The sequence below is a fragment of the Coccinella septempunctata genome, chromosome 3, assembly GCF_907165205.1.
Source record: "Coccinella septempunctata chromosome 3, icCocSept1.1, whole genome shotgun sequence".
Classification (NCBI taxonomy): Eukaryota; Metazoa; Arthropoda; class Insecta; order Coleoptera; family Coccinellidae; genus Coccinella; species Coccinella septempunctata.
This window is the reverse complement of record NC_058191.1, coordinates 19,504,864-19,520,126: the sequence shown is the minus strand read 5'-3', so window position 1 is coordinate 19,520,126 and position 15,263 is coordinate 19,504,864. Positions and strand designations below refer to the sequence as shown.

Below are 15,263 nucleotides of genomic sequence, written 5' to 3'. Positions count from 1 at the left end.
TCAAGATTGAAACATAATAGTCAACTGATACAAAATTCAGACAATAAAAATAAAACTGTATGGACTTTGGTCAATGCTCTCACTGGCCGGGGGAGAAAGGTTGATCGACCTGTTGAGCTTCTTGTTGGTGATATTATGTATACTGGGGCCAAAGATATGGCCACGATTTTTGCAGACTATTTTTCAACGATCGCTGAAAGAAAACTGAGTGCTTATTACGGAAATTCATTCTCATGGCCTCATGCACCTCATTAGGTATACTGAGCTCCAATTTTTTTTTTCCATCCTGTTTTAGAGTGTGAAGTATTAAATACAATTAGATCACTTAAGAATACAAATAGTAGTGGAATGGATTCTATTTCTTCCAGCATCTTGAAACTGATTAGTGTTGATATCGCTTCTCACTTTGCACATGTAATCAATCTTTCAGTAAGTTCTGGCGTTTTTCCTCATCTCCTAAAGAAGGCTCTCGTTCTTCCAATCTATAAAAAAAATATCGCGCATGATATAGCGAACTACAGATCTATTTCAATCCTTAGTGTCTTCTCGAAGGTCTTCGAGCGATTAGTGTTCGATAGGATGATGAACTACTTAGACAAATTTGATATACTCGATGACGCACAGCATGGATTTCGATCGGATCGCTCAACTCAGTCAGGAGTACTCTATTTTGTTGAGATTGTGTATGAGTGTCTTGATAATGGTCAATTCGTTGCGGGGTTGTTCTTCGACCTATCACGAGCATTTGACAACCTCTCTTTTCAATTTCTTCTTGATAAATGTTATAATTTAGTATGTGAAATAAGAAATGGATCACGCCTTCAATAGTAAGGCAGGTAAATAATGAACAAATTAATTCAGATGCATAACATCCGCAGAAAATTAAATCAACGAATGTTACGATCTAAATCGAACTAACAAACTACCATCGCTCGAAGTATTACCAGAATTTTCATTTCGTCGACAAAGAGTAGATGCTGACCATGGTTTCGGTCTTATTTGACCTCGTCAGAGCAACAAAACTCATTCGTCAACGAAATGCTATGAATTGCCGGCTCCTTTTATTCCATATCAGTAGCGGGTATGATGTATAAATACATCGTACCGTAAATACTCTCAGAGCGAAGATAGCAGTATGCATCCATATGCTTTATTCCCATATTGCAGATATCGTATATTACGATAATTAAGCAAGGGAAAAAGCGCCTTCAACAGTTAGGCAGGTAAATAATAAACAAATTAATTCAGATGCATAACATCCGCAGATAATTAAATCAACGAATGTTACGATCTAAATCAAACTAACAAACTACTACAAACTTGTGTGTTATAATTTAGGTTTCAGAGGTGTGTTTTTAAGTTGGCTCTCTAGCTATTCTTGAGGGAAGAACAATGTCGGTCAGAATAGATGACCTTATATCTGATGAACGTGATTTGAACCTTGGAGTCCCCCAGGGCTCTCTTCTGGGATCGCTCCTGTTCCGGCTGTTCATCAATGACTTACCGGTTAATCTCAGAAGGATGATGGCTAATTTGGCAAATATTCCTGATCCCTTGTTTTTAATCAAGTTAATAAGGATACTTCTGTTTGCGGATGATACATCTATATTGGTTACTGCTCAGACTCTTGAAGAGTTGCAGGAGCTATGTCAGCAGTTGGTGCTGTGCTTCGTTGATTGATGTGGTGCAAATTCTCTCATGATAAACATCGAGAAGACCCAGTGTGTTCCCTTCACTTTGAGAGGTGACGAGAGGGGACTGGTAATTCGCCATGAGGGTGACATAATTTCGTCGGTGGACCACTCTAGATTTCTCGGAATCTACGTGGATTCCAATTTACGATGGACTACACACATAGACTCCATATGTAAGAAACTTAATAGTTCTTACTATGCAATAAGTAGAATCAAGAACTCACTACCTTTAAGTTCTGTTATAAATAATATATACTATAGTCTAGTCCATAGTCACCTATCCTACAATATCATGCTCTGGGGGAAATGATCTGATGTTGCCAGAGTGTTTTTGATTCAAAAGAGAATCTTGCGGATGATCTTCAATGTTGATCCGATGTCCTCTTGTCGTCCAACTTTCAAAGAAAATGGTCTTCTAACAGTGGCGTCCATTTATACCTTTAAGTGCTTAGTATATGTTAGGGAGAACGAAAGCAAATTTACAAAACTCTCAAGTTTTCATAGATATAGTACAAGAAATGAGGATTTACTCCATATCTCCAAACACAATACGACTAAATTTGAATATTCGCCTACTTATCAGTGTATCAAACTGTATAATCATCTCCCTAAATGTGCTAAGTCTCTCAAACTAAAGGAATTCAAAAAGGTAATAAAGGCTAAATTACTACAGAATTGTTATTATACTGTTTCCGATTATTTTTATGATTCACTTGTTTCCTTTAGGGTATTTTTGTATATTGCATATATTTTTTTTCTTGTTTATCTGACCTGTCATATACATGTACTTGTTCCAAAGGATCAATAGATTTATTATAGAAATAAGATTTCCACCGAAATTGTGAAACTCGAAAAATTGGAGTATCGAGCCATCATCAAGTACCTGTATTTAAAAGGGTTAAGAGGTGAGCAGATTTACGAAGATATGCTTAATACCCTTGATGATCAATGTCCTTCGTATGCAACCGTGAGAAATTGGACTGAAAGCTTCAAAAGAGAAAAATTTTCCATTGAAGATGAAGACCGATCGGCAAAGCCAGTTTGTGTATAAATCCCTAAAAATATCGATGCAGTTCATGTCATGATTTTTTCAGACCGTCGAATTGGGCTAAAACGGATATCTGAAGCACTGAATATTTCATGCGAACGCGTTCATCATATAGTTCACGTCAATTTGGAAAAGAGAAAAATTGCTGCAAAATGGATCTCCAAATATTTGAATGTTGACCAAAAGTGTGCATGCAAGGGCAGAAGCATCGCGTTCGATCTGAAAACGATGTAGTCTTCTTAAACCCAATTGTTACTATGGATGAGACTTGGGTACATTTTTACGATCCAGAAACAAAGCAACAATAGATGGAATCCAAGACCTAGGAAGTTTCGTGTCCAAAAATATGCTGTAAAAGTTCTTGCTTCAGTTTTTTGAGATTGCTATTGTTTGGAAATCTTCCAAATTTTATAAAATCATAATTTTTGGTAGGTACGACTCAGAAATGAAATAATTTATTTTCTCTTTTATTTTCTTTTGTTACGCGTTCGCGGAGCACATGTCCATCTCTGCGGACAACTGCGAGGGTGTGGGGTCAGGAAATACACATGTGATTGTGCGCGGTCAGTACCTAATTAACCGTTATCGCTGCAATATCGCATAATTTTCGTCGCATTTCTATTTTCCGAACTTGGGCTTCAATCAAGAGTCAAAGTTCGTGTACCATTGCCAATTATTCAGTGCACTGAAGACGTGGCAGACTCAAGGAGTGAAGACTGAAATTCATTCAGGTGAGCAGATGTCATTCTTCGAATTTGTTGGATATGTGCTACCGACGTTCGAATTAATAAACTTTATCCTAAATGCTTTCTTTCCTACAATTACAGCCATGATGTAATCATGATTGATTTTTTGGATAAGGGTAGCAAAATAACCGGAGATCACTATCCGACATTACTGACCTCTCGACGGGAAAAAATTAAAGAGAAAAGACGCGGAAAGCTATCCCAAGGTGTTTGTTTTTGCTAGAACACCCCCCTTATTCACCATATTTGAAACAATGCGACTGTCATCTCTTTCCTCAACTGAAAAAAAGTTTAAAAGGTCGTAAATTTTCTTCCAACGAGTAGGTTAAAAAAGCTGTGGAGGTATGGTTTTCAGAGTAAGAAGAAACATTTTTTTTTAAAGGTCCAGAGACGTTGCAGGTTCGCTGTAATGGATGTATGCAATCAAGAGGAGAATATGTTGAGTATTAAAATATTTTGACATTGCAATTTTATTTGGTTCTATAGTAGGCTAAAAATTTTTCAGTATATCCTCGTAAATCATCACGGCGGCTATTAGTTTAGTGAAATAAATGAATTAAACAAGCTTCAAACTAAATGAATTCTAGGAAATGAAGTCAGCATAATATGACTTGAAGGCTAATGAGAATTGGTTGCTTTGATTCCTTCCGAGACGATAAGATATGTACGGAGTTAGCACAAAATGAGCGGTAACCAGTTAGTTGCGAAATAGTTTCGGTCCCGAGCACTTTCAGCGGGTTTTCAATGTACAGGGTATCCCAAATTGCTTGATTTTGGCTGTTTCTGGTAGTTCTAGACTAGATAGGCAAAAACGTTGGAAGGAGTCCTGGGCTCGATTTTCGTGAAAAGTCCATTAGTGAAAACCGTTTCATGATATATTCATTTGTTTTGAAGATATAACCAAATTTTGATATTTCATCGATTTCGAAAATGTGCCATAACTTTTTCATTTTCGAAAATATCTGAAAACTAATTGAACATTTTCAAAAGGAATCAGACACTGTATTCAATTTTTTTTTCTTTTGTACTAAGGGTGGAAAAAAAACAACTTCGTTATTTCAAATACGAATTCATTCTTTTTTTGATTCCATAGTATTCGAAAAAAATTAGCTTTTCAAAAATATATATATGCCGATATATTACTCACATCTTCTAGAAAAAATCAGCATAAAAGTGAAATAATCACTAACTGTTGAGTATCTCATACATTTTTCTATGAACAGACATCGAATACTTCGATACATTAGTCGAATGATTTCTATGAAATCATAAACCACAAAATAAACATATTACAGTCAATTCGAATAAAAATCGAGCAAAATTTTTATAATTAATTTTAATAATATAAATCATAAAAAGTTCTCGAATTGAGCACCATTTTTCTCTTAACAAATTCGGTATTTTTTTACAGAATTCACCGTATTGAACAGAATAACGCGGGATATGTCTCCAATGGAGTTCCTGACTCTCTGCTCTAAATCAGTCCTATTTACGACTGGAGCCTTGAAAATTTTATTCTCAATATATCCCCATACAAAAAAATCCAAAAGAATTGAGATCTGGTGATGGGACCATACGTTCCCACCAACTGATTCCCGAATAAAGTATTCAATTTTATTTTACTTCGTTGCGAATTATGGCCAGTGCGCCATCCTGCTGATAAAAAAGCAACCTCGATTCACATAGAGGAATATTGTCAATATACTGCTCAACAAAATTCTCTATGATATTCAAATGAGCCTGCGTATCCAAATTTTCTTCATATATTTTTGGTCCCAGAAATCTTCCGTCCACAATTGCAAGCCAAACATTGAACCCAAATCGTCTTTGCCTGTTTATTTGTCTAGAAATATTTTCATTTTGGTCTGACCAATAGTGTTCATTATATCTATTGAATATATCATCACTATTAATCCTCACTTCGTCTGTCCAAATAACTTTTCGAGGAAACGCATTATCCTGATCACATTTTTCAGAAAACCATTCGCAAAACTGCATCCTCCGCTGTGAATCACCAGGATATAAGCGATGTACCATCCGTATTTTGTAGTTCCTGAATTTATTGTTTTTTAAAATTCTTTGAATTCTACTTCCGGATATGTTAGTGTTTTCTGAAATTTGCTTTATGGATACGGAAGGATTTTGCACAACCTCCCCTAACACGTTCACCTGTGACTCTTCTCGATTCTCTATGAAATATTTCTTAGGTCGAGGTTTTTCAAAGGATCCATAGTTTTTTAAGTTTTCTATTATTCTTCGGAAAATCTGCGGATTCGGTTGTCTTCTTTCAGGGTAACGATTGAAATAGAGTTCTAATGCAGAATCTGCATTTTGGCTACACTCAATGAAGCAAACTAACATATCATATTTTTCAAAATGTTCATACATTCTTGAAAATCAATTTTCAATTTAATTATTCCCACGTAGCCAGCAAACATCAAAATATTGATAAATGATTTATTTTGTGACTTTATATCGATTTGCTATGAAAGATTGACTATATCAATGGCAACGCTTCTTTTCGTAAATAATCTAGAGCAAAAACTTCATGAAAATTGCTTCATTCATAGATTAATGTATGAGATACTCAACAGTTAGTGATTATTTCACTTTAATGCTGATTTTTCCTAGAAGATGTAAGTGATATATCGACATATATATATTTTTGAAAAGCTAATTTTTTTTCGAATGCTATAAAATCAAAAAAAGAATGCATTCGTATTTGAAATAACGAGATTGTTTTTTTTTCACCCTTAGTACAAAAGATAAAAAAAAATTGAATACAGTGTCTGATTCCTTGTGAAGAAGTGCCTGTAGAAAGTTCAATTTGTTTTCAGATATTTTCGAAAATGGAAAAGCTATGGCACATTTTCGAAATCGATGAAATATCAAAATTTGGTTATATCTTCAAAACAAATGAAGATATCGTGAAACGCATTTCACTAATGGACTTTTCACGAAAATCGAGCCCAGGACTATTTCCAACATTTTTGTCTATCTAGTCTAGAAGTACCAGAAATAGCCAAAATCAAGCAATTTGGGATACCCTGTACAGACCAATCAGAAATAACTTGAATTCAATAATCAGGACAGGATTGATTAAGGTGAAACACAATGCAACAGTACACGGTTTACAGGGTAATAGACGATCCGTGGCAACATTGGATGTTACACGGCCAAGCGTTACGTTAGTGATAGTGAAACGTTATAACAGGTGTTGAAATATTCAGCGTATTAGCTTTGAATATTGCAATCTTCCATACTGTTCATCGAAATTATTGAGTTTCTTTTACTGAATCGTGAAACGGTTGGCAAAACAGTTGAACTATAAGTAATGACTCATAGTTCAACTTTGATAACAAAGCGAAGTCTACTGCGACAAATGTTCCAATTAGACATACCACTACAGCCTTGCAAGTCAGTGAGCACCACACTATAGTATATCCAAATCCAAGAGGCCAGCGGTAAACATTGCAGCATGAAGTGATCACGCGTCAAGAACGTGATAACGCAGAGGTGTACTAATAAATTGAATTCCGAGAGCGTTATATTTTAAAACTTTTTGAGTGTTCCAGTTCCGGTGAAAAATGTGTATGCTTATCTACGAGTCTGAGTAATGAACAATTAATCTAAAGTTCCCACTTTAATAAATACTATGTATATAAATGTGTAACAATATTTTTTTTGTAAAAGTGACTACCCCGTAGTGTCGTCAGAAGATGCAGAACTTTCCTCTAAGTTGACGATGACTGGTGTTATATCATCCATAATATTATCCAGTTTCCACATGTCTACCTCAACTTTTTGTTTGACATGTTTCACGCACTTTCTCCATCTTTCGGAAGTAACCCGTGGGAGAGCCTCTTGAGAAAGATTTTGGACGTCAGCCATTTTAAATGTGGTGTTTTTATCTGCCACAAAATTCTTGACATCGGCCCAAATCAATTCAATAGGGTTCAGTTCGCAGTGGTAGGGCGGTAATCTAAGTACAGTAATATTTTGTGCCTTTGCGGTTTCATCCACAATGTATTTTTCAAAGTTTTCTTTGTTCTGCCTGACTATCTGCAACTATTGCGCTTTTATGAGGTCAGGGGTGAAATCAATATTTTTCTCCCTCAACCATTGTTGGATATCACTCTTTCTGAATTGTGAATTAGGAATTTTTTCCATTTTCCTTGAATGGTAAGGAGCATTATCTAAAACTACTATAGAATTTTCCTCCAATTTAGGAACTATACCCTCGACCACTTTTCGAAGGACTGACCATCCATTTCTTCATGGTAGTCACCAGTTTTTTTGGATTGGAAAGTCCAGAGTCCTCCAGTTAAAAACCAGTGTCACTGCCAATATGACACACTATAATTCTTTGCCCTTTGCCTGGAAAAATATATTCACTTCATTTGAAAAAGAATGTTGAAATTGTTTTCCACCAAAAAGGTACTTACATCAAGTTTCACAAAACTTTGATTGCTCGATCAACGATTTGGCATTCGATTTCCCGAAGGAAATCATTGAAACTTTCATATTTCCGAATATATTGGAGGAGTAGCAGTTGAGAATCATCAAATGGGCGTGTATAGATAATTATTTGGTGAAAGAATGATATTCAGAATGCTTATGACCAACTTATCGACTGAAAACTAATTGACGTTCATCCGTCACTCGATCGTTGATTCTCTGATCAAGCTTTATGAAACCAAAGGGTTAAACTCAAAATTCAAGACCTTCCCAGACGGATTTTTAATCCAGTAGATAATCCAGCAAGTAACGCTTGCCGAGAAGATGTAACTGTTTCATCGGTCCACACTTTGGATTTAGTATGACCGGTATTTACACAAGTTTCATCCAAGCAGTAAATCTTCCTGTTTTCATCACGGAAGGTCCTAATTTTCGTGAGATAGTTTCTTCTCCAACATTTAATGTCGTCACGGTTCATTAAAAAACTGTTGCGTTGGCGACGTCCATATTTGAAATTAAGTTTTTTCAATATTATTATTATTATTATTCAATATTATAGACAAGGTACTCTTCTTAAAATTTGGCAAGTTCGAGTCTTCATTAACTATTTTTTATACTTTCTCTATAGTCGGGTGTTCATTTCTGAAGAAAAACTCGTGAACTTTTCGCCGTATTACATTTTTATCGAAATCTGATAAGGACTCCCATTTGGTGGTCCGATTTTGATTTGTTGCCGGCTGTGATAGAACACCGGAATTTATGTATTCGGAAATAATTCTCCTAACACTTCGAGCTCCAATGCCAAGTCTCTCAGCAACTCGGAGTTCTACGTCCTTTAAACACATTCCTGCATTTTGAATAATCTCAATTTTATAAGTATTCAAAATCACATCTTTTATCTCGGCACTGAAGTGTCGTTTCAGACGTCTCTTTTTTGGAGGACTTAAGTCAACACGCGATTCCTCAGCAGTATCAGTACTTGACATTATCTTAAATGCTTGTAACTTGAATAACTTGCTACAACTATAAACCAATTTACGAAAGAAAAAGCAATGAATGATCTCTGCAGTTCTGCACAACAATTCGCATACAATCAATGAATCAAACGTAATGCGGTACTGCATTACTCCCACCTGCAAACATGGCGTTCCTGAAGCTTTGACCAATAAGAGGAGTACCTTAAATAAGATCACGCGTTAGTCAGTTTGTTTACGCTGGCCTCTCGGATTTGGATAGACTATAGATATCGATATTTGCCAAGATCCACTCACCGACTTAGTGGAAGCCTTTCAAATTTCAACCACGATAATGCGGCTAACAAATTTTCACATTCAAACAAGACGAAACTTTATTATCACTTCCGATAGAGCACAGTCACAGATAATCAAACATTTGAACGTAACTACAACTGAGGCCTTGGAGACACTGGAGGAACTCAGTAGTAACAGTACCCACCGACAACCATCCAGTCGGAAGGAACAGTCTCTCTTGGATGTTTGAGGTCACAGGGCTTTGGATGGCAAAGTCCGACACCGAGCAGATGTATTTATTCTACCTGTGGAATGTCTTTTCGACACTTACCTGCACCTTGGGTGACTTCTGGCAGGATAAAGGTGAAAACGCATTATTGAAACGCAACGCGACGCAACGTGTCGATACCCGATATGCACCGTGCACATTGCCAACACGCGACTCCACGACATACAAACAATTTCTGAATACAGTTAGCTAATGTTGAATTTGATTCGATAATGACAAAATATAAATCAAGTTGGAAGTTTGGTCAGTTTTAAAAAAAATATCAAGTTTGCTTTTTGACATCTGTCAATAATAAAAATATAAAATGAATGTTGCTGAATAAATAGAGTTACGAACTTGTGAATCTCTTTTATTAAATACAGAGTGAAGCAAATATTAAAATATAACAGGTTATGGGGCCCAGAAGCACCAGTGATTGAAATATAGTAAGAGGACAATCTCAAATTTCGTAAAGAAGAAAGTGAAGAAGTGCGCAGTATCATATAATAATTTGAAAGAAAACCAGTGGGCAGTAAAACAAGTAAAACTATGGCTTTCAATGACTATTCTAATGAAATATCAAATATCACAAAACTCAAGGATTCATCGACGTTTTCAATGTGGGAATTTGAAATTAACATTCTGTTTGAAGCAAAGAACATAAAAGATATCGTAGATGGATTAGAAGAAAAACCAAATGACTCAGAAAAACTGAAGAAATGGAGGGTTAGAGATGCTCAAGCCAAAAACTACATCTTGAAAACAGTCGACAAGAATGTGAAGACTCATCTTTTCACTTGTGATTCTTCTAAAAGTATGTTCGAAAATCTTAGCAAGATATACAAAAGAAACACCAATCAACAGAAGTGTAGTCTCCTACAAGATTTCCATACTTTCAAATTCGAGAAGAACAAAAATGTAGCTAGTAATATAAGTAGTTTGCTTACCATTTCTCACAAACTAAAAAGTATGAATGAGGAAATCAAAGATATTATGTTGATAGCAAAAATAATGTCAGTGTTACCTGAAGAATATAGACATTTCAGTAGTGCTTGGGATTCTGTAGCTGATTCGGAGAAAACTTTAGAAAACCTTCAAGCACGTCTTACTGCTGAAGAAGAGAAATTGAAAGAAGGAAACAAAGAAAATGTGGCTTTCAAGGCTTTCATGAACAATTCAAGAAGTAACATTGTTGCAGGAAAATTCCAAGGAAAATGTTTCAAATGTAATAAAATAGGACATATGGCTAATAAATGCCGAATGTTGAAATGCAGAATTTGCAGAAAAACTAATCATGAAGAAAAAGACTGCTTCTTCAGAGATGAAAAACTTAAACAAAGTAAAACGTTCAAATGTAATATTTGCAGAAAAGACAATCATGAAGAAAAAGACTGTTTCAAAAATAAAAAAAATGAGAAAGTCAGTTTTCTTGCAGAAGTGTTGACTGTAACCAAAGAAGATACTCCAGAAGAATCATTATATACAAACGAGGAGAAAGATGATATATTCATTGTTGATAGTGGATGTACAAATCATATGGTTAATGATCAATTTAAGCTCACCAATATTAAAAAGGAGAAAAACATGGTAAAAAGTGCCAAGAAGGGGGCATGCATGAATACAATTGCTGTTGGTGAATATCAATCCAGTAAAATTGAATTGAAAAATGTGTCTGTGGTGCCAGAATTAAGTAAAAACTTGATGTCAGTTAATGCCATAACTAACAATGGTGGAGAAGTATGTTTCTCGGAGTATACAGTGAAAATACTCAAGAACGATGTCGTGGTCCTGGAAGGATGGAAAAATGAAAATGGATTATATGAAGTGTGTCTCAGTAAATGTCGAGAAGCTCTCCTGACTCAGTCTGACATAACAATGGAATGGCATAAGAAGTTAGGACATATTAGTTTTGACAACCTTAAAAAAATCTCCAAAATATGTGATGACGTTCCTGAATTCAACAATATAAAAGAAGTGTGTGAAATATGTATGACCTCTCGCCAAAATAGACTACCATTTCGAGAAATAAGGGAAAGAGCTACAAGACCGTTACAGATCATACATACAGATTTTTGTGGTCCGATCGATCCTTCTACTCATGATGATAAACATTATTTTATGACAGTTGTGGATGACTTCACTCATTTTACTTCAGTATATTTACTGAAGTACAAGAATGAAGCAGAAAGCTATTTGAAGGAGTATATTAATAGAGCAGAAACACATTTCAATCTAAAAGTGTCAAAAATAAGGTGTGATAATGGTGGTGAATTCAAAAGTAACGACCTGAAGGAGTGGACAAGACGGAAAGGAATCATGATAAACTTTACCATTCCTCATACTCCACAATTAAATGGAACGTGTGAAAGAATGCATCAGACAATCATGAACAAAGCGAGGGCTCTGTTGTTTGACTCACAACTAGATAAAGAGATGTGGGGAGAAGCAGTGTACACAGCAACATATCTTATAAACCGTAGTCCAACAACTACAACAAATTTTCTTCCTTCTGAAAAATGGTATGGAAAGAAACCTAATATGTCGAGACTCAGAATTTTTGGTAATATTGCCTATGCAAAAGTACTAGGACCTCTAAAGAAATTGGACCAAAGAAGTAAGAAATACGTTTTTGTTGGATATGCCGACAATGGTTATCGATTGTGGGATCCAGCAACGAGAAGAATATCTATTCACAGGGATGTGGTAATTACTACAGGAACTCCTATTCAAGAAGAAGACAATAATGAAATACTTGTAAGAATAAATGAAGAAAATTTTCAAGAAGATGAAAATGAGAATCAAGATACTGTAAGTCAAGAAGAAGAACTAGTTGAAGATAATCAAGATGAAGATAACCATAATGATGAAGCGAATGAATATTACGACCAAAATGAATGTAATAGCAGACTGAGAGACAGAAGAAACATAAAGAAACCCACAAAATATGATGACTATTTGATGGAATCAGATGATGAAGAAAGTTTTTTGACATATCAGGACTGTATCAATGATGAAAATAAAGATAAGTGGTTGCAAGCAATAAATGATGAAAAAAAATCGCTTGAGGAGAATAACACATGGAATTTTGTTGATGAAAATCAAGCAGAAGGTAAAGAAATTTTAACCAGTAGATGGATTTTCAAAGTTAAAGATGATGGAAGATATAAAGCAAGATTAGTTGTCAGAGGATGTCAACAAAAATCAAAATTGGATTTCAAAGACATTTTCAGTCCTGTGGTGGAAAGTAGTTCGCTAAGATTGTTATTAGCAATTGCAGCTCAAAATAATCTTCAAATTCAGACATTCGATGTGAGAACTGCATTTCTAAATGGAAAAATTGACAATGAAGTTTATATGAAAGTTCCAGAAGGATATGATATGCCAGGGAAAGTGTGTTTACTTAATAAAGCACTTTATGGATTGAAACAAGCTCCATTACAGTGGAACAAAAGGTTAACTTCTTTCTTAAAAAATGAAGGAATGATTCAGTTGAAATCTGATCAGTGCTTATTCAAGAAGAAAAATAATAACCTATATTTGGCAATCCATGTAGATGATGGAATGATGGTTGGTCAAAATGATGAAATACAAAATTTTATAAAAAAATTGAGTCAAGAATTTAAAATAGTTATAACAGATTTTAAAAATTATTTGGGCATGGAAATAAAGAAGAATGAAGATGGAATACAACTTTGTCAAGCTGAATATGCTAAGAAAATTTTGAACAAATTCCGAATGGATAAAGCGAAACCAATGAAAACCCCTCTCATTGTTCAAGGACATGCAGAAGATGAAGGTTCTTGTGAAAATAAATTTCAATACAATGAAGCAATAGGGAGTTTGCTGTATTTGACATGTAAAACAAGACCAGATATATCTTATGCAGTAAATTATGAAAGTCGTGCTACTGCAAATCCAAGCAATGAAGATTTTCAGAATGTGAAAAGAACAATGAGATATTTGAGAGGAACTATTAACACAGCAATTCATTACTCATCGAAAAGAACAGAAGACAATATAAAAATACAAGCTTATTGCGATGCAGATTATGCTGGTGATAAAAGAGACAGAAAAAGTACAACAGGATATGTAATCATGTTTGCTGGTGGACCAATATCATGGTGCTCGAGAAAACAGAGTATTGTGGCTTTATCAACTACAGAAGCGGAGTACATCGCTGCTGCAGAGTGCTGCAAAGAAGTCAAATATCTAAAAACAGTCATAGAAGAATTATTGAACACAGATATGCAAGTCATAATGCATGTCGATAATCAAAGCGCAATAAAACTGATTAAATCTGGTCAAATGAGTCGCAAAAGTAAACATATAGATGTACGTTATCATTTCATTAGTGAACAATTCAAAGAAGGATGGTTTCAAATAAAATATTGCAGTACAGAAGAACAAGTTGCTGATATCATGACAAAACCTCTGATGAGTACCAAGTTTGATTACTTCAAGAGAAAGATTGTATTCGCCAGTATTATGAATTGAGGAAATTTGTTTCTATTTCAATAATTTTATATTTGAGTATTTTGTCATTAAGGGAGAGTGTTGAATTTGATTCGATAATGACAAAATATAAATCAAGTTGGAAGTTTGGTCAGTTTTAAAAAAAATATCAAGTTTGCTTTTTGACATCTGTCAATAATAAAAATATAAAATGAATGTTGCTGAATAAATAGAGTTACGAACTTGTGAATCTCTTTTATTACATACAGAGTGAAGCAAATATTAAAATATAACAGCTAACAGCAGTGGAAGGTTATGGTTATGTACTATGGATATAATAAATAACGAGTCAGATAAGGACTTTCAAGAAGATGTGATGCAAATTTTGGATACATATTATGATACTTAAGGCGGAAACATATTATTAAAAGGTGACGCGACGAAACGTTTTGTCACCCGATATGTTCGTAGGTCATTTCGCTAAATAAATGCAAAAACTAATATTAAATTGGCATTAATTCCGTTTGACAATTTGAAGAATATGGACGGGGTCAAAAAATTTATAGGTATACTTCATTCACTTTTATTTTAGCAGTCGGTTGGCCATGGAAATTTGACACATTTCACTCTGTATAGTACGAAAATGTGGGGTTATGAAGCTTGTCAAAACATTTTTGGGTCTTAAATCAACGCTATGTTGCCCGTTCTACGTAAAAGTTTCTGTTTTACGTATTTTATCACAATGTCGTTTATACAAACCGACTGAAGGTATTAAAAATCCAGTTATTTGCATGGAAATACAAGAGATCAGTATAATATCATAATATGCACTAGCTTGAGGAGAGTTAATGTTCGTTATCTTCTTTGGCTTACATCATTTGTAGATTTCAAAAATATTAACTCGAATTAACAGATAATTACAAGAATGTTAAATTCTTCAACAAAAATCATCTTGCATCAATATAAGTAAAAGGAATTGAAGGAAGTTTCAAGTTAAGATGAACTTCACCTTTGAACAAAAATTTCACATGAATAAACAAGTAACAGGGCAACTTGCGCGTATTTTTGGCTATTCATTTTAATACATTGATGTAATAATAATAATTATAGGTATTTATTAGTACCTTAAGACATTTACATTGTATAGGACAAGTCGAATGAAAAATAGAAAAATCCATTTTAGGTAGGGAACTTATTCTCCGATGACATTTATCGAAAATCCTGTAGTAATTTTTTCGCATTAATTCACTCAAACATAAAATTCTCAAATGCCACCACTTTTTTGGGTCTCCCAATAGAAGGAAATTCTTTGTCATCCTCTTCATTCACAATCTTTCTGATTGTGGA

General features: G+C 34.6%; 1 protein-coding gene across 2 annotated transcripts in view; it reads right to left on the bottom strand.

Moving 5' to 3' along the window:
• LOC123310584 (cytosolic carboxypeptidase 2-like) overlaps positions 1 to 15,263 on the bottom strand; it is a 799,664-nt gene that overhangs the window by 375,852 nt on the left and 408,549 nt on the right. The window lies entirely within an intron of this gene.